This window comes from Oncorhynchus gorbuscha, linkage group LG04 (genome assembly GCF_021184085.1).
Source record: "Oncorhynchus gorbuscha isolate QuinsamMale2020 ecotype Even-year linkage group LG04, OgorEven_v1.0, whole genome shotgun sequence".
NCBI classification, from domain to species: domain Eukaryota; kingdom Metazoa; phylum Chordata; class Actinopteri; order Salmoniformes; family Salmonidae; genus Oncorhynchus; species Oncorhynchus gorbuscha.
The window spans coordinates 4,914,926-4,933,370 of NC_060176.1; the positions used below are offsets into that span (position 1 = coordinate 4,914,926).

At 43.1% G+C, this 18,445-nt stretch overlaps 1 protein-coding gene and 1 pseudogene across 1 annotated transcript in view; both read right to left on the reverse strand.

Annotated features, from left to right (window-relative positions):
* The window catches only part of LOC124033562 (talin-2), a 146,746-nt gene extending 137,146 nt beyond the window's left edge, over positions 1–9,600 (reverse strand). The window contains exon 1 of the mRNA XM_046345609.1: positions 9,467–9,600. The gene's annotated coding sequence lies outside the window, so the exon portion shown is untranslated. The remainder of the gene's footprint in view (positions 1–9,466) is intronic.
* A 2,523-nt stretch (positions 9,601–12,123) lies between these two features.
* On the reverse strand, positions 12,124–16,812 carry LOC124033083 (annotated as a pseudogene).
* Between the last annotated feature and the right edge of the window lie 1,633 nt (positions 16,813–18,445).

Below are 18,445 nucleotides of genomic sequence, written 5' to 3' on the forward strand. Positions count from 1 at the left end.
CTTTGAGAGGCTCTTATTATCACCTATAGTTGGAATGTGGCACTATCCGGTTTAGTATGTAAAATACAGAACAATGCATGAACCAGTGGTGAGCACCATGTGGGAAATGGCATGGATGCCAAACAAACTGACAGACTGTAGTCTATAATCATAACAGAATGTGTATTAACGCTTACAATCATATTGCCATTAACGCCATAGAACAGACCCACATACAAATGCTGTCATGCATCCCATCATCACATATTCATATTAAACTGCTGCTGCTAAACTGATGTATTCATTGTTCATATTAAACCATGTGAATATAAATACTGCATTCACGGGAAAATAAGGCAGCTATGCTGGTTAGCATCAAACAGCAGTTTCATAAAGGGCCTGATTGTTATTCTAAATACTGTCACTTCATGCCACTCATCTCAGTGCTGGGAATTTGACAAACGGGCCCATTGAAACAATAAGAATATTTGTCAATCACTGCTGCTTTGACAGAATGTAGCTCAAACTGCTAATAATGTAATGGATAAATACACACGTTTAAAAAGGTCAGAGCAGTTTCTAATACAAGGAGGGAAAAGCTTTTGATTGATGTTTTGTGAATGTCAGATGTGTGTAAGCATGAAAACGATAGAAGTTAATGCTGGGGGTGACTGGCCTGCAGTGCATACTAAGCATCAATACGAACGGTTAAATAGTTTTTATGGAGGAATATTTTACAAATGGTCAAGTGGAAAATTAACCAGGGTTGCGTTCAGTAAGACAAAACGGTGGGCAACAGCGGAATTCAACGGAAACGGTACTGTTCGACCAGTTGAAAATCATTGTGATTATAGTGCTGTACGAGTTGTGATTTCAGATGGTCACACCCATATTGATCAGGCCACACATATCAAATCTGAGCAAACATACCTCAGACTGTTGATGAACGGTACGCTATGTTTTAGGGAAATGTGTCGTTCAGTACAAACCATCACACAACCTTGCAAACGTTGATGCGACCTGAACGCTCCCCATGTGTATTCAAATACTTCATTGCTTTTCTATGACAGAGTGGAAGACCAATCCTCTGGGAAAAGCCATGCAGCCCGTCCATTGGTTTCAACAACTAGACCAGGGCCCAGTTTCCAAAAAGTATATTAAGGCTAGGTTAATCATTAAAACCACTGAGCTCAATGGTTCTAACGATGAACATAGCCTTATGATGCATTTGGGAAGCCGAGCCCAGAGCTGTTAAATTCCGGTCCTGGAGAGCCCAAACGCTACTGCTTTTAGTTTCTACCTGGCAGTTAATTGGACTTTCCTGGTGTCCTCAGTCTTATTAGAAGAAGAGCAAGAAAACTTGAAGTGTTTTGGCCCAACAGGATTGGCATTGAACAGCCCTGAACTAGATGAGATGGTCTTCCATCTCACTAGGATAAAGACCTCCTCCATTCCTGTCATTATTGAAAGAGATCATGATACCTCACATCTCAAAATAGGGCTACTTAATGTTAGATCCCTTACTTCAAAGGCAATTATAGTCAATGATCTGATCATAATCTTGATGTGATTGGCCTGACAAACATAGCTTAAGCCTGATGAATTCACTGTGTTAAATGATGCCTCACCTCCTGGCTACACTAGTGACCATATCCCCCGTGCATCCCGCAAAGGCGGAGGTGTTGCTAACATTTACAACAACAAAAAAATGACGTTTTCGTCTATTGAGCTTCTAGTCATGAAATCTATGCAGCCTACTCAATCATTTTATAGCTACTGTTTACAGGCCTCCTTGGCCATATACAGCGTTCCTCATTGAGTTCCCTGAATTCCTATCGGACCTTGTAGTCATAGCAGATAATATTCTAATCTTTGGTGACTTTAATATTCACATGGAAAAGTCCACAGAACCACTCCAAAAGGCTTTCGGAGCCATCATCGACTCAGTGGGTTTTGTCCAACATGTCTCTGGACTCACTCACTGTCACAGTCATACTCTGGACCTAGTTTTGTCCCATGGAATAAATGTTGTGGATCTTAATGTTTTTCCTCATAATCCTGGACTATCGGACCACCATTTTTTTATGTTTGCAATTGCAACAAATAATCTGCTCAGACCCCAACCGAGGAACATCAAAAGTCATGCTATAAATTCACAGACAACACAAAGATTCCTTGATGCCCTTCCAGATTCCCTCTGTCAACCCAATGACGCCAGAGGACAAAAATCAGTTAACCATCTAACTGAGGAACTCAATTTAACCTTGCACAATACCCTAGATGCAGTTGCACCCCTAAAAACTAAAAACATTTCTCATAAGAAACTATCTCCCTGGTACACAGAAAATACCCGAGCTCTGAAGTAAGCTTCCAGAAAATTGGAACGGAAATGGCGCCACACCAAACTGGAAGTCTTCCGACTAGCTTGGAAAGACAGTACCGTGCAGTACCGAAGAGCCCTTACTGCTGCTCGATCATCCTATTTTTATAACTTAATTGAGGAAAATAAGAACAATCTGAAATTCCTTTTTGATACTGTCGCAAAGCTAACTAAAAAGCAGCATTCCCCTAAGAGAGGATGGCTTTCACTTCAGCAGTGATAAATTCATGAACTTCTTTGAGGAAAAGATCATGATTATTAGAAAGCAAATTACGGACTCCTCTTTAAATCTGCGTATTCCTTCAAAGCTCAGTTGTCCTGAGTCTGCACAACTCTGCCAGGACCTAGGAGCAAGAGAGACCCTCAAGTGTTTTAGTACTATATCTCTTAACACAATGATGAAAATACTCATGGCCTCTAAACCTTCAAGCTGCATACTGGACCCTATTCCAACTAAACTACTGAAAGAGCTGCTTCCTGTGCTTGGCCCTCCTATGTTGAACATAATAAACGGCTCTCTATCCACCGGATGTGTACCAAACTCACTAAAAGTGGCAGTAATAAAGCCTCTCTTGAAAAAGCCAAACCTTGACCCAGAAAATATAAAAAAACTATCGACCTATATCGAATCTTCCATTCCTCTCAAAAATTTTAGAAAAGGCTGTTGCGCAGCAACTCACTGCCTTCCTGAAGACAAACAATGTATACGGAATGCTTCAGTCTGGTTTTAGACCCCATCATAGCACTGAGACTGCACTTGTGAAGGTGGTAAATGACCTTTTAATGGCATCAGACCGAGGCTCTGCATCTGTCCTTGTGCTCCTAGACCTTAGTGCTGCTTTTGATACCATCGATCACCACATTATTTTGGAGAGATTGGAAACCCAAATTGGTCTACACGGACAAGTTCTGGCCTGGTTTAGATCTTATCTGTCGGAAAGATATCAGTTTGTCTCTGTGAATGGTTTGTCCTCTGACAAATCAACTGTAAATTTCGGTGTTCCTCAAGGTTCCGTTTTAGGATCACTATTGTTTTCAATATATATATTTTACCTCTTGGGGATGTCATTCGAAAACATAATGTTAACTTTCGGATGACACACAGCTGTACATTTCAATGAAACATGGTGAAGCCCCAAAATTGCCCTCGCTAGAAGCATGTGTTTCAGACATAAGGAAGTGGATGGCTGCAAACTTTCTACTTTTAAACTCGGACAAAACTGAGATGCTTGTTCTAGGTCCCAAGAAACAAAGAGATCTTCTGTTGAATCTGACAATTAATCTTAATGGTTGTACAGTCGTCTCAAATAAAACTGTGAAGGATCTCGGCGTTACTCTGGACCCTGATCTCTCTTTTGAAGAACATATCAAGACCATTTCAAGGACCGCTTTTTTCCATCTACGTAACATTGCAAAAATCAGAAACTTTCTGTCCAGAAATGATGCAGAAAAATGTATCCATGCTTTTGTCACTTCTAGGTTAGACTACTGCAATGCTCTACTTTCCGGCTACCCGGATAAAGCACTAAATAAACTTCAGTTAGTGCTAAATACGGCTGCTAGAATCCTTACTAGAACCAAAAAATGTGATCATATTACTCCAGTGCTAGCCTCCCTACACTGGCTTCCTGTCAAAGCAAGGGCTGATTTCAAGGTTTTACTGCTAACCTACAAAGCATTACATGGGCTTGCTCCTACCTATCTCTCTGATTTGGTCCTGCCGTACATACCTACACGTACGCTACGGTCACAAGACGCAGGCCTCCTAATTGTCCCTAGAATTTCTAAGCAAACAGCTGGAGGCAGGGCTTTCTCCTATAGAGCTCCATTTTTATGGAACGGTCTACCTACCCATGTCAGAGATGCAAACTCGGTCATAACCTTTAAGTATTTACTGAAGACTCATCTCTTCAGTGGGTCATATGATTGAGTGTAGTCTGGCCCAGGAGTGGGAAGGTGAACAGAAAGTCTCGGTAGCAACGAACCGCCCTTGCTGTCTCTGCCTGGCCGGTTCCCCTCTTTCCACTGGGATTCTCTGCCTCTAAGCCTATTACAGGGGCTGGGTCACTGGCTTACTGGGGTTCTCATACAGTCCCTGGAAGGGGTGCGTCACCTGAGTGGGTTGAGTCACTGATGTGGTCATCCTGTCTGGGTTGGCACCCCCCCCCCCCCCTTGGGTTGTGCCGTGGCGGAGATCTTTGTGGGCTATACTCAGCCTTGTCTCAGGATGGTAAGTTGGTGGTTGAAGATATCCCTCTAGTGGTGTGCGGGCTGTGCATTGGCAGTGGGTGGGGTTATATCTTTCCTGTTTGGCCCTGTCCGGGGGTGTCCTCGGATGGGGCCACAGTGTCTCCTGACCCCTCCTGTCTCAGCCTCCAGTATTTATGCTGCAGTAGTTTATGTGTCAGGGGGCTAGGGTCAGTTTGTTATATCTGGAGTACTTCTCCTGTCCTATTCGGTGTCCTGTGTGAATTTAAGTGTGCTCTCTCTAGTTCTCTCTTTCTTTCTCTCTCTCGGAGGACCTGAGCTCTAGGACCATGCCTCAGGACTACCTGACATGATGACACCTTGCTGTCCCCAGTCCACCTGGCCGTGCTGCTGCTCCAGTTTCAACTGTTCTGCCTTATTATTATTCGACCATGCTGGTCATTTATGAACATTTGAACATCTTGGCCATGTTCTGTTATAATCTCCACCCGGCACAGCCAGAAGAGGATTGGCCACCCCACATAGCCTGGTTCATCTCTAGGTTTCTTCCTAGGTTTTGGCCTTTCTAGGGAGTTTTTAGCCACTGTGCTTCTACACCTGCATTGCTTGCTTTTTGGGGTTTTAGGCTGGGTTTCTGTACAGCACTTTGAGATATCAGCTGATGTACGAAGGGCTATATAAATACATTTGATTTGATTTGATGAAGAGAAGGGAAGGTGCCAACCCCATGTGGAGTGACATTACCTTACCCTGGCCGATCAATAGGATAAATGACTCATTTCACAGACATAACAAACCAATCCCAGTATGGTAGGTGTCCCAACAGAGCTATCGGTCAGGCTTCTCAGACATTATGTACCCAGAACATCCTCACCAGAAGGCCATATCTTTTTACTGGCACGCCAAGGACTAAACCAGGGAGTTTTCTGAACCAAGTACTTTTTGTCCATAAAACTACCCAAAAAAACCTAGCTTGCTCAGCAAACATTTCAAACATGCCCCTTTTTCTGCCACTCATAACAGTGTCAACCGTCTGCTTACCAGCTGAAACCAACAAGTCTACCTCTAGCCGCACTCCAAGATTCAAATCAAATCAATCAAATCAAATTGTATTTGTCACATACACATGGTTAGCAGATGTTAATGCGAGTGTAGCGAAATGCTTGTGCTTCTAGTTCCGACAATGCAGTAATAACCAACAAGTAATCTAACTAACAATTCCAAAACTACTGTCTTATACACAGTGTAAGGGGATAAAGAATATGTACATAAGGATATATGAATGAGTGATGGTACAGGGCAGCATACAGTAGATGGTATCGAGTACAGTATATACATATGAGATGAGTATGTAGACAAAGTCAACAAAGTGGCATAGTTAAAGTGGCTAGTGATACATGTATTACATAAGGATGCAGTCGATGATATAGAGTACAGTATATACGTATGCATATGAGATGAATAATGTAGGGTAAGTAAATTATATAAGGTAGCATTGTTTAAAGTGGCTAGTGATATATTTACATCATTTCCCATCAATTCCCATTATTAAAGTGGCTGGAGTTGGGTCAGTGTCAATGTCAGTGTGTTGGCAGCAGCCACTCAATGTTAGTGGTGGCTGTTTAACAGTCTGATGGCCTTGGGATAGAAGCTGTTTTTCAGTCTCTCGGTCCCAGCTTTGATGCACCTGTACTGACCTCGCCTTCTGGATGATAGCGGGGTGAACAGGCAGTGGCTCGGGTGGTTGATGTCCTTGATGATCTTTATGGCCTTCCTGTAACATCGGGTGGTGTAGGTGTCCTGGAGGGCAGGTAGTTTGCCCCCGGTGATGCGTTGTGCAGACCTCACTACCCTCTGGAGAGCCTTACGGTTGAGGGCGAAGCAGTTGCCGTACCAGGCGGTGATACAGCCCGCCAGGATGCTCTCGATTGTGCATCTGTAGAAGTTTGTGAGTGCTTTTGGTGACAAGCCGAATTTCTTCAGCCTCCTGAGGTTGAAGAGGCGCTGCTGCGCCTTCTTCACGGCGCTGTCAGTGTGAGTGGACCAATTCAGTTTGTCTGTGATGTGTATGTCGAGGAACTTAAAACTTGCTACCCTCTCCACTACTGTTCCATCGATGTGGATAGGGGGGTGTTCCCTCTGCTGTTTCCTGAAGTCCACAATCATCTCCTTAGTTTTGTTGACGTTGAGTGCGAGGTTATTTTCCTGACACCACACTCCGAGGGCCCTCACCTCCTCCCTGTAGGCCGTCTCGTCGTTGTTGGTAATCAAGCCTACCACTGTTGTGTCGTCCGCAAACTTGATGATTGAGTTGGAGGCGTGCGTGGCCACGCAGTCGTGGGTGAACAGGGAGTACAGGAGAGGGCTCAGAACGCACCCTTGTGGGGCCCCCGTGTTGAGGATCAGCGGGGAGGAGATGTTGTTGCCTACCCTCACCACCTGGGGGCGGCCCGTCAGGAAGTCCAGTACCCAGTTGCACAGGGCGGGGTCGAGACCCAGGGTCTCGAGCTTGATGACGAGCTTGGAGGGTACTATGGTGTTGAATGCCGAGCTGTAGTCGATGAACAGCATTCTCACATAGGTATTCCTCTTGTCCAGGTGGGTTAGGGCAGTGTGCAGTGTGGTTGAGATAGCATCGTCTGTGGACCTATTTGGGCGGTAAGCAAATTGGAGTGGGTCTAGGGTGTCAGGTAGGGTGGAGGTGATATGGTCCTTGACTAGTCTCTCAAAGCACTTCATGATGACGGAAGTGAGTGCTACGGGGCGGTAGTCGTTTAGCTCAGTTACCTTAGCTTTCTTGGGAACAGGAACAATGGTGGTCCTCTTGAAGCATGTGGGAACAGCAGACTGGTATAGGGATTGATTGAATATGTCCGTAAACACACCGGCCAGCTGGTCTGCGCATGCTCTGAAGGCGCGGCTGGGGATGCCGTCTGGGCCTGCAGCCTTGCGAGGGTTAACACGTTTAAATGTCTTACCTCGGCTGCAGTGAAGGAGAGACCGCATGTTTTCGTTGCAGGCCGTGTCAGTGGCACTGTATTGTCCTCAAAGCGGGCAAAAAAGTTATTTTGTCTGCCTGGGAGCAAGACATCCTGGTCCGTGACGGGGCTGGGTTTCTTCTTGTAGTCCGTGATTGACTGTAGACCCTGCCACATGCCTCTTGTGTCTGAGCCGTTGAATTGAGATTCTACTTTGTCTCTGTACTGACGCTTAGCTTGTTTGATAGCCTTGCGGAGGGAATAGCTGCACTGTTTGTATTCGGTCATGTTACCAGACACCTTGCCCTTATTAAAAGCTGTGGTTCGTGCTTTCAGTTTCACGCGAATACTGCCATCAATCCACGGTTTCTGGTTAGGGAATGTTTTTATCGTTGCTATGGGAACGACATCTTCAACGCACGTTCTAATGAACTCGCACACCGAATCAGCATATTCCTCAATATTGTTATCTGATGCAATACGAAACATGATTCTTATAGGCTAAATGACAAGTTTGCCCAGCTTTACTAGTGGTCCTTTACAAATAGCAATAAAATAAGAATGTATCAACACTGTACATGCAGTCATTTGAATAATCATTCACCACATGAAAAAAAATAAGGAACATTATTTTGTACTATTCTCAAAAGGATCGAATTGTAGTTATACCAAGCAATGGTAAGCGATATTGTGCCAAATTAATGGTGTATTGATGATATTCTGCATTTAATAGGCTACATGATCACAGTGGTACGTCAATGCAAGTCAAGGGGTGTGGCACTACCATGCGCTGCAAGAAGCCACACATATTTAAATCACAAAGTAAATAGTCATTCGTGGATACTCCACAGCCAACAATTATCCGGACCGTTGCATATTCCTGGTTACATTGTTGCGGTTCTTATGACGAGCGACACCTTGATATATTGTAGCGACCAGCACCCACGCTGGTGCAAAGCTCACGGACGTGGAAAACTGCTGCTGAAATACTGGACGAGTGTGGTTGGATTTAAAATTCATTCGCGTGCTTATTCGGCCAGATTCACTATGCAATGAGTGCCTCTGATATAGGGAAACAGCTTGGCACACTGTTGTGTTTCATATAAAACATATCAAAGCATAGATACTTCAATGGCGTATCATGTATAAACGGAGATAATGCAAAGTTTTAAAAGGTGTTTAGTCTAGTGGTACTCACTGATGGTAGCGGCTATCGGGTATAATATGGCGGTTTTAAATCGCCCCCCTCCATGCAGTTACAATTGAATTGCCATGACCCCTACGCATGCACAGCCTATATTTCTAACAAGAATGTAGGCTATTTGTTACATAGGATATACTCAGTAATGTTGATTACGTTTACAAACGGTGTTATTATAAAGGGCTCAATTCGGCACTCTCATTTCACAAACAGAGCGACCCCAAAACACATGGACTTCGACTCCTGCTTCTCTTCTCACCAAATGCAATATATGTGGTAATTTAGCCGAAAAGGTACATTTGGGTCTAAACTACTTAATTTCCTGTAGTAGTATGAAAATGCAATGACGTTCATGTGAAATTCCAACAGCCAACATCCTCTGCAGCCTAATCTCACACCATGAAATGTGATTTTGACCATAAATTCAGGAAAAGTAGGGGACACGCTCACGAATTGAATTAAGACACTGTATGCACAACAGTTCAGAGTTTATATCTCAGTAAAAATTATGCAGTAATGATGACTCTGAAACAAGACATACAATCCCATTCATTCGATAGTCAAGCAAGGTATCTACATCGCCTTGCTCGCTGTTTTGCAACGCACTCCCATCAAATCCCTAATTAAATCAAGCATGGACAGAGAGAATGTCTCATTTCGACGTCTATTCAAGAAGCGGACTGGACATACATAATAAGCCGGCAGAAAATGCTATCCTACCTGCTAATGTTCTACTGCTTCATTGCCTGCAATCAGCCCTTCAGATGCACATATAACCAGAAGTCCTGCTCTATTGAGTAAAAACCCCTCCTCGCTGAGGAAATCTCAAAGTGGCCAAATAATGAACAGTAGTGGTGGTTGGTGTTGAAGGGAGGGGAGGTAGCGGGGTGTTGGGGATAGCGCTGGGAGAGCGGAAACACGTCATAAAAGAGAGACCTTAAGGGGCTTTGTAGTCACTTCTGCATTGTAGACAATTATGTCCGTAGCTGTGTTCCATCTACTGTTGTAAAAAGCGCTTTGAAGTACATTAGAGGATAGGGTCTGAGAGAGACGTCGCCATGGTACCACAAGCAGGAGCATAATAGTGAAACATAATAGAAGTATATCAGGGCCCAGTTTCTAATAGCGATGGAATTTAGGCTTACGACTGTTTTAACCATGCATCTTTCGTAAAATGGCCCGAATATGTAACATGCGTTTCCCAACACCACATAGACTTACCACATCATTGCGCACATGTTAGGCTACACGTCATTACATATTATATTGAGACAAATTACAGACAGTAGCCTACAAGTAGCAAAATATAACTCAATTGAGCTTGAAATGTACAGCACTAGTCAAAAGTTTGGATACACTTACTCATTCAAGGGTTTTTCTTCTACATTGTAGAATAACAGTGAAGACATCAAAACTATGAAACAACAAATATGGAATCATGTAGTAACCAAAAAAGTTCTAAACAAATATATTTTAGATTATTTCAAGGAAGCCACCCTTTGCATTGATGACAACTTTATACACTCTTTGCATTCTCTCAACCAGCTTCATGAGGTTAGTCACTTGGAATGCATTTCAACTAACAGGTGTGCCTTGTTAAAAGTTAATGTGTGGAATTTATTTTTATTTGAAGCATCATTTTATATGTCGCTTGTTTGTATCAATTGCAAAGACATTGGTAAGTTTGTATTTGTACTCAACTTTGTTCTGAAGTTATCAGCAGAGAGATAGGGATGAACCATGTGATTCTATGTTTAGTGGATATTTTCTGTGTATAAAGTGATGCGGTAGGCCAAAAAAGCATCTAACTACACACTTAGCCCCCCCAGTCTACTATAGAGGAGGAACGCTGTGTAGCCAAACTTGGCCCTTGTTTTCAGGGCAGAGTGTAGTAGAGGAAAGAACTTGGCACTCACTGTCAGGGCAGATGAATTTGAAATGAAGACAAACCCATAAGGTGGTATTAACCCACAGAGTGAGCTGCAGACAGAAGTATAAGGACAACATTATTCCAGGGATTCTGGTGTGAACACCCTGGAACACCTACACTCAGTTCAGACCGCCTGTTGCTAATCTTTACCCTTAGTTCTCATGTTAGGCTTTGCTTTGTCCAAATGTTTTATTTTATTTACTATACTAAATTATCTTTCAGTATAACGAAGTGCATTGATAAGCACCTTGTAATTACTAATGGAGTACAAGACTGCTCCTAATATAGTAATAAAATAATATGTGTTGAACAAACATGCAACATGCAACATGCAACAATTTCAATTATTTTACTGAGTTAAAGTTTAAATAAAGTCAATTTAAATAAATAAATTAGCCCATAAATCTATGTATTTCACATGACTGGGCAGGGGCGCACAGGCCCAACCACCCACTTGGGAGCCAGGACCAACCAATCAGAATGAGTTTTTCCCCACAAAAGGGCTTTATTACAGACATAAATACTCCTGTTTCACCAAGTGTCCGGGTGGCTGGTCTCAGACGATCCAGCAGATGAAGCTGGATGTGGAGGTCCTGAGCTGGTGTGATTACACATGGTCTACGGTTGTGAGGCCAGTTGGACGTACAGCCAAATTCTCTAAAATTACATTGCAGGTGGCTTATGGTAAAGAAATTAACATTCAACTTGCTGGCAACAGCTCTGGTGGACATTCCTGCAGTCAGCATGCCAATTGCATGCTCCCTCAAAACTTCTGGCATTGTGTTGTGTGAAAAAACAGCACATTTTAGAGTGGCTTTTTACTGTCCCCAGCAAACAGATTTGTGCACAAAATTTGAGAGAAATACGCTTTTTGTGTATATGGAACATTTCATTTCAGATCATGAAACATTTAAACATGGGACAAAAACATTTAAATGCTGCATTTATATTTTTGTTCAGTGTAGTCCTCCTGTAAGAACTCGTAAAAAGCTCAAGTCTCACTCAGTCTGGATGTGTACAGCACAAGGATGTCTACAGGTACAGTGCCTTGCGAAAGTATTCAGCCCCCTTGAACTTTGCGACCTTTTGCCACATTTCAGGCTTCAAACATAAAGATATAAAACTGTATTTTTTTGTGAAGAATCAACAACAAGTGGGAAACAATCATGAAGTGGAACGACATTTATTGGATATTTCAAACTTTTTTAACAAATCAAAAACTGAAAAATTGGGCGTGCAAAATTATTCAGCCCCCTTAAGTTAATACTTTGTAGCACCACCTTTTGCTGCGATTACAGCTGTAAGTCGCTTGGGGTATGTCTCTATCAGTTTTGCACATCGAGAGACTGAAATTGTTCCCATTCCTCCTTGCAAAACAGCTCGAGCTCAGTGAGGTTGGATGGAGAGCATTTGTGAACAGCAGTTTTCAGTTCTTTCCACAGATTCTCGATTGGATTCAGGTCTGGACTTTGGACTTTATATCTTTATGTTTGAAGTCTGAAATGTGGCAAAAGGTCGCAAAGTTCAAGGGGGCTGAAAACCTTCGCAAGGCACTGTATATGTTTATGGTACATCAACCTAGTGACGTTATATTTGGCAATTAAAGCAAACTCAATAAGTGAGAAAATATAGAGGCATATTTAGAAACCAGATTTCACAGAGATTTATTTTCACTCCAACACATTTTCATGTTCAAACATCTTGCTTCCTCTAAAACAAGTAACCGCAGGCATCAATGGGAGACTTCAAGGTTAGGGCCTAAATCCAACTTGACTGTAGATTCATGGACATTTCTACATATGGAGGTTTTAATGTCGTGCTTCTGTATTACACACAAAAGCAGAAACAGAGTGAAGACCACTTTCCCAAATGTAATATGCTAATGTGGGTCTACCTGTGGTTAGTGAGAAGAGATTAGCACCGTTGTCTCAGTGGTACCCTACCAGATACATGAAGGGTTATATGAGTTACTCTTTCTTTTAAGGAAATTATTTTTGTTTCTGGAAGGAAAAGGAAAATCGGTATTCCATACTTGTTCTAAATGTTTTTTTTTAGATTATTTAACCTATGTTTTACCAAAACAAGTTGGTATGGTTAAATTCCATAAAAGAAGGGCTTGCCGCATGTGGATGAGCGTTAAAATAAGGCTATATTCGGCCATAGCCCTTCTCTGGTTATTGTATGACATGTCAAATAAAGTAAATACTGCCACCCCGTGATTACCCGTGAGAAGTGCAAACATGTGCCGCACACCTGCTGCTTGTAAAGAGGGCATGATTTTTGTACATTACCAAAGACACTTCCTCTTTGGAATGACATGCGGTAACCATCTGGGTTAAAAAGAGAAGTCAGATCATAGTTCCAGTCTCAAACATGATATGGCATCTAAAAAGGTCAAATTAAAAGACGATCATGCCTGTGTTGGAGACAAAGGATTCAGTCTCACACAGCTGGTTTGGGCTATCCTGGATACAATCATTTTACTGAACAAATGAATCAAACAAGTTAGTTCTGCTTTGGTAATATCCTTAGTTGTGGCAGACCCACTAGTAGAGCAACCCCTCTTCTTCCTCCTCCTCTTCGGCTGCTTTGAGCTCAGGCTTCCTGATGGAGGACTCCATCCCAGGCAGACTTGTCCTCCTCCGTGCAGCCGTCTCAATCTTCTGCACCAGCTCCACATCCCAGGGGTGGGTGACGAAGCTGAGCACCTCCCCATCCTTCACACTCCCTACCCGGCCCACCCGTCCAGCCCGGTGGATGTAGTCCGTGTGGGATTCTGGGAAGTCGTAATTGAACACCAGACAGACCCTCTGGGTGTCCAGTCCTCAGGAAGCGATGTCGGTACAGATCAGCACGTCTACCTATAGGGATAGAATGTGAAACGTAGCCTATAACATGTATGTTATTAATAACATGTTAGCTATGTGTTTTGTTATGATCTGTGGTCAATGTGTCATTGTGTCCTCCTCCCAGAGCGCTAAGAACCTTGGCGTGATCCTGGACAACAAACTGTCGTTCTCAACTAACATCAAGGCGGTGGCCCGTTCCTGTAGGTTCATGCTCTACAACATCCGCAGAGTACGACCCTGCCTCACACAGGAAGCGGCGCAGGTCCTAATCCAGGCACTTGTCATCTCCCGTCTGGATTACTGCAACTCGCTGTTGGCTGGGCTCCCTGCCTGTGCCATTAAACCCCTACAACTCATCCAGAACGCCGCAGCCCGTCTAGTGTTCAACCTTCCCAAGTTCTCTCACGTCACCCCGCTCCTCCGCTCTCTCCACTGGCTTCCAGTTGAAGCTCGCATCCGCTACAAGACCATGGTGCTTGCCTACGGAGCTGTGAGGGGAACGGCACCTCAGTACCTCCAGGCTCTGATCAGGCCCTACACCCAAATAAGGGCACTGCGTTCATCCACCTCTGGCCTGCTCGCCTCCCTACCACTGAGGAAGTACAGTTCCCGCTCAGCTCAGTCAAAACTGTTCGCTGCTCTGGCTCCCCAATGGTGGAACAAACTCCCTCACGACGCCAGGACAGCGGAGTCAATCACCACCTTCCGGAGACACCTGAAACCCCACCTCTTTAAGGAATACCTAGGATAGGATAAAGTAATCCTTCTCACCCTCCCTCCCCCCCCTTAAAATATTTAGATGCACTATTGTAAAGTGGTTGTTCCACTGGATGTCATAAGGTGAATGCACCAATTTGTAAGTCGCTCTGGATAAGAGCGTCTGCTAAATGACTTAAATGTAAAATGTAATGTAAATGTGTTATTTTTACTGGGTGTCTTTAAAGTGTTTCTTTATTGTGTGACATGGAGCTTGTCACACCATATGGACATGTATATTGTCACATGGAGTTTGATAAGGAATTTGAAACTGCATAAGCAGACAAAGTCTTTTCTCGTCTCATATCACCTGTCCCTTCTGGAAGGAGTGGAAGATTCCAGCCCGGAGGGAGGCAGGCATCTCTCCCTGCAGTCGGACGTGTCTCAGCCCCATGTCCTCCAGGGAGTAGCCCAGCCAGTTGACTGTAGAAGCCCGGTTACAGAACACCAACACCCCAGCCTTGTCCTGCTCTGCTGCCTTCAGTGCCTGGTGGAGCTCCAGAAGCTTGTCAGCTCCCCTCACCTGACCATGGAATAATATAGATTTGTTATATATAGTATACTATAAATTATATTCTATCATTTATACTTTACTAATTTAATACTATAAATGATATAGTAATTTATAGTATTAAATTAGTCAATTATAAATTACTAATGTAATTCATATTATTCTGTGAAACTATTTTCTTTTAAAAGTTAAATCACATGATTTGCTATGATGAATCGTGATTAATTGCAAATTCAGAATTTGCTCAATTTGAGCTATAATAGATTTTTAGACAAACAGCATTATGGAATATTGACATCTTGTTTTTGTCCAATGTAACGGTAAGCAAAATCTGATAAATTGATGAACTCTTTCTTTAACCTCAATGTCAACTTGATTTGACATCGCATTGTTGTTTTTAGCTGTATAGATGTATTTTTAATGCCTTCAGACAATGTGAATAATCACGATTTTAAAAAAGTGTGCACTAAAATGACAAAAAGTTAACTCCAGATAACTGATCAACTTTGACAGCTGTACTATAAATACCTAAGTACTAGTACATGTTTTTTATATAGGCCCCATAGACACTTTACAATATTGAAGAACACCAAAGAAACAAAGCACTAATACCAAACCAATGAAAACAAGACAAAAGGTGGAGAATACCTTCAGGTCTGTTTTACATGTGGCATGAGGAAGTGAAGATTCTTGCTCTTGATGGTCACCATGCTGCCCAGGTCTGTCACCTATAAGAACAAGTCAGTCTCATTTTAATATGCATTTTTCCATGGATCTCAACACATTTTACATAATGAGGCAGGAATATGGCCGGGGCCCCGGGTCTCTGAGGGGTTGGGGGCCACGCGGGTCTGGGCCAGGATGCTCTCCAGCATGCCAGAGAAGCTGGGATCAAACATGGTGTCTGCCTCATCCACCACCATGAAGCTCAGCTCCCCCAGGTCTAGATAGCGTCTCCGCAGGGCCTTGACGAGGGCCCCAGGTGTGGCCACCAACACATACGGGGGACCCTTGGTGAAGGCCAGCTTGATGTTGCACACACCTCTCCCACCTCCCACTGTCTTCACCATCAGCCTGAATGGGACACACAGGCTCCTAGCCACAGCTGAGACCTGGTCAGCAAGTTCTCTAGAGGGGACAATGATAACAGAGCGAGTCCTGGGTGTGGTCTCTATAGACTCGGAATCTGCTGCTTTCTCAGCCTGTAGTTTGTGAATGACAGGCAACAGGTAGCTCAGGGTTTTGCCGCTGCCTGTCTCAGCTGCACACAGGATGTTATAGCCTTTCAGGAGCTTGGGGATGGTTTGTAGTTGAACGGTTGTAGGGCGAGTTATGTTGTCCTTGCCCAAAGCCTCCACTAAGTCCGGGCAGAGGTGAAGGTTGTGAAATTTAATAGGTTTACTCTTCTCTTTGAGTTTGTCACCCTCCTCATCCTGGATTTCAGTGACAACAGGTGGAGTACGCTGAGTGTTGTTAACCATCACCAAATGATTTGTTGTGTTTCCATCCTTTGGAGGAGAGATGGGGCTGGTCAAATTTCCCAAGTGTGTAGCCTGCGGACTGATTCAGTTCTGGGTTCTTGCTTTTGATTTGGAGCTTGCCAGCCTAGATGGTGTTGACTTTGTTCTTGCTTCTCACTTGCTTCACATTTTCTACCTGCTCCTGCATGCGTCTGGGAATGCGAATGACCACAAGCTGTGCTGTGGTTGACATAGGATGGACACCACAGGCTGAACTGATTGTACCATGAATACATGCTAATGCTCTGAAATGACCCGAGGACGAGTAGTTGTGTTTTGATATCAACGTAAACAACACTGAGTAGCCGACCTTCACAGACTGCATTCTGATGGTAAATTAGCTAGGAGGAATCAGCTGGTGCACGTCTTCACCAACAAATAGACAATATCGTTTCTGTTGTATTTCATTATAGTGTATAATTTATCAAATGCTTCCGTGAAATACGTTTTTACCGGACTGTATTTTTCGTTCAATTTCAAACATTTAATTGCACATGCTTCGGTGGCGAATAATGATGACGTCGATCTGTCGCAAGTGATGACGCAATCCTTATAGAATAGAACGGGTTGCCCAGATATAAATCTAATATATGGTAATGAAACAGCAGTGAGCAGGTCTCGATCCCTCGACCTTCTAGCCCAAGGTCCGGCGCGCTATCGACTGTGCCGCAAAAACATGCTCGTGCGGCAGAGTCGATTTCCGCTCTTATAAACCCAGGGTCGTTACAATATATAATGAACATTTCAACAACAACAAAAAATGCTCTCCAGATGTTGTTTTTATGACATTTTGCTGTTTAGAAAGATAGATGTAATGTACATTATGGAACGTTTTTAATAGTACGTGTCGGCTACCTGTGGGGTACTCGAATGGAACAGGGTCAAATTTGTGGGCCAACTTCCATCCACAGTGGGATCAGTCTTATTAGTTATCAGTCTGTGTTGTGTTAATGTATTATTGCACTTGAGTACAACTTGAGTTTGGCTGTGTGGATTGGAGACAGACAGCCACGTCATTATTGTGTTTCAATACTGGGTTAATTGTTCAATTCAATTATGCATGTGTCTGTCTTAAAACCATTTTGATATTGATCCTTACTAGTATGGTTAAACTTTGCTGTGTACGTATGTGTGGTAGACTAGTTTGATGAGCTTCTATCCGTGCTCTGCCATGATGATACATGTACTAAATCATGATTGTAGACTATTGTACTGAAGAGCCACTGACAACCTGTGGACCTTTTTTGGCATTCTAAATCCCCAGCACATACCTGTTTGAACTATCTTATAATAATTTATATTCAAATCGTTATTTTGTTATAACCTTATGGTGACTTCCAGGACCAGTGCCCATTCAGGCCTTCTTTGACTCCGCTGACCGAAAAGAACATACTTCATAGAATAGAATAGACTTATACATTTATACACTAAAAAACAAACAAGAAAGTCATACATGTATTGAACTTCTCTCCACCCTAGATCAAAGCCAATGTGATGGTACAACCCACATGATGAGCTCATAGCTCTATTCACGCTGGACCTGATGATGAGGATTGCCTCTGATGATCTCTGTGGTTCAGTAATTACTGATCACCGGTATTGATCCCTCACCAGGCACAGTTCCCATGCTCTGAATGAACCGGTTGTCTGATTGATTTTCTGAAGCGTCAGAACATCACACATACGCTGCCAGTAATAGGGTGTCTGACTGTGTCACGTGTTGACTGTTGGTTCAAGCGTTGGGCAACACCCTGACATTGCTATCCAGAACAGTACTGGTGGCAAAAATAGGAAAAATAGAAGAGCTTTGACAGTATTAGAGAGAACTACGGGAAATAAGTGAGCAGTGAGGAGAGGCGAATAATGTTGGGTCTTGGTTAATTTGGTTGTTGTTCTTTCAGTAAACAGTGGAGGGCAGCCTACATCAAGGATGAAAACCAGTAAGTCAAACGCGTAAGCCACAAAACCTGTCGTATGCTCCACTCGATGTCTATCCTGTGTATGCATTTTACACTCTTCTTCATAATTGTTGTGCCAATTTCTCAGCCAATTTTCCCAGTATACGTTTGCATTATTTCATAGCTAAATAAAGGTTCAATTTAAATGTAAAAAAATATGAATATGCTACATGGT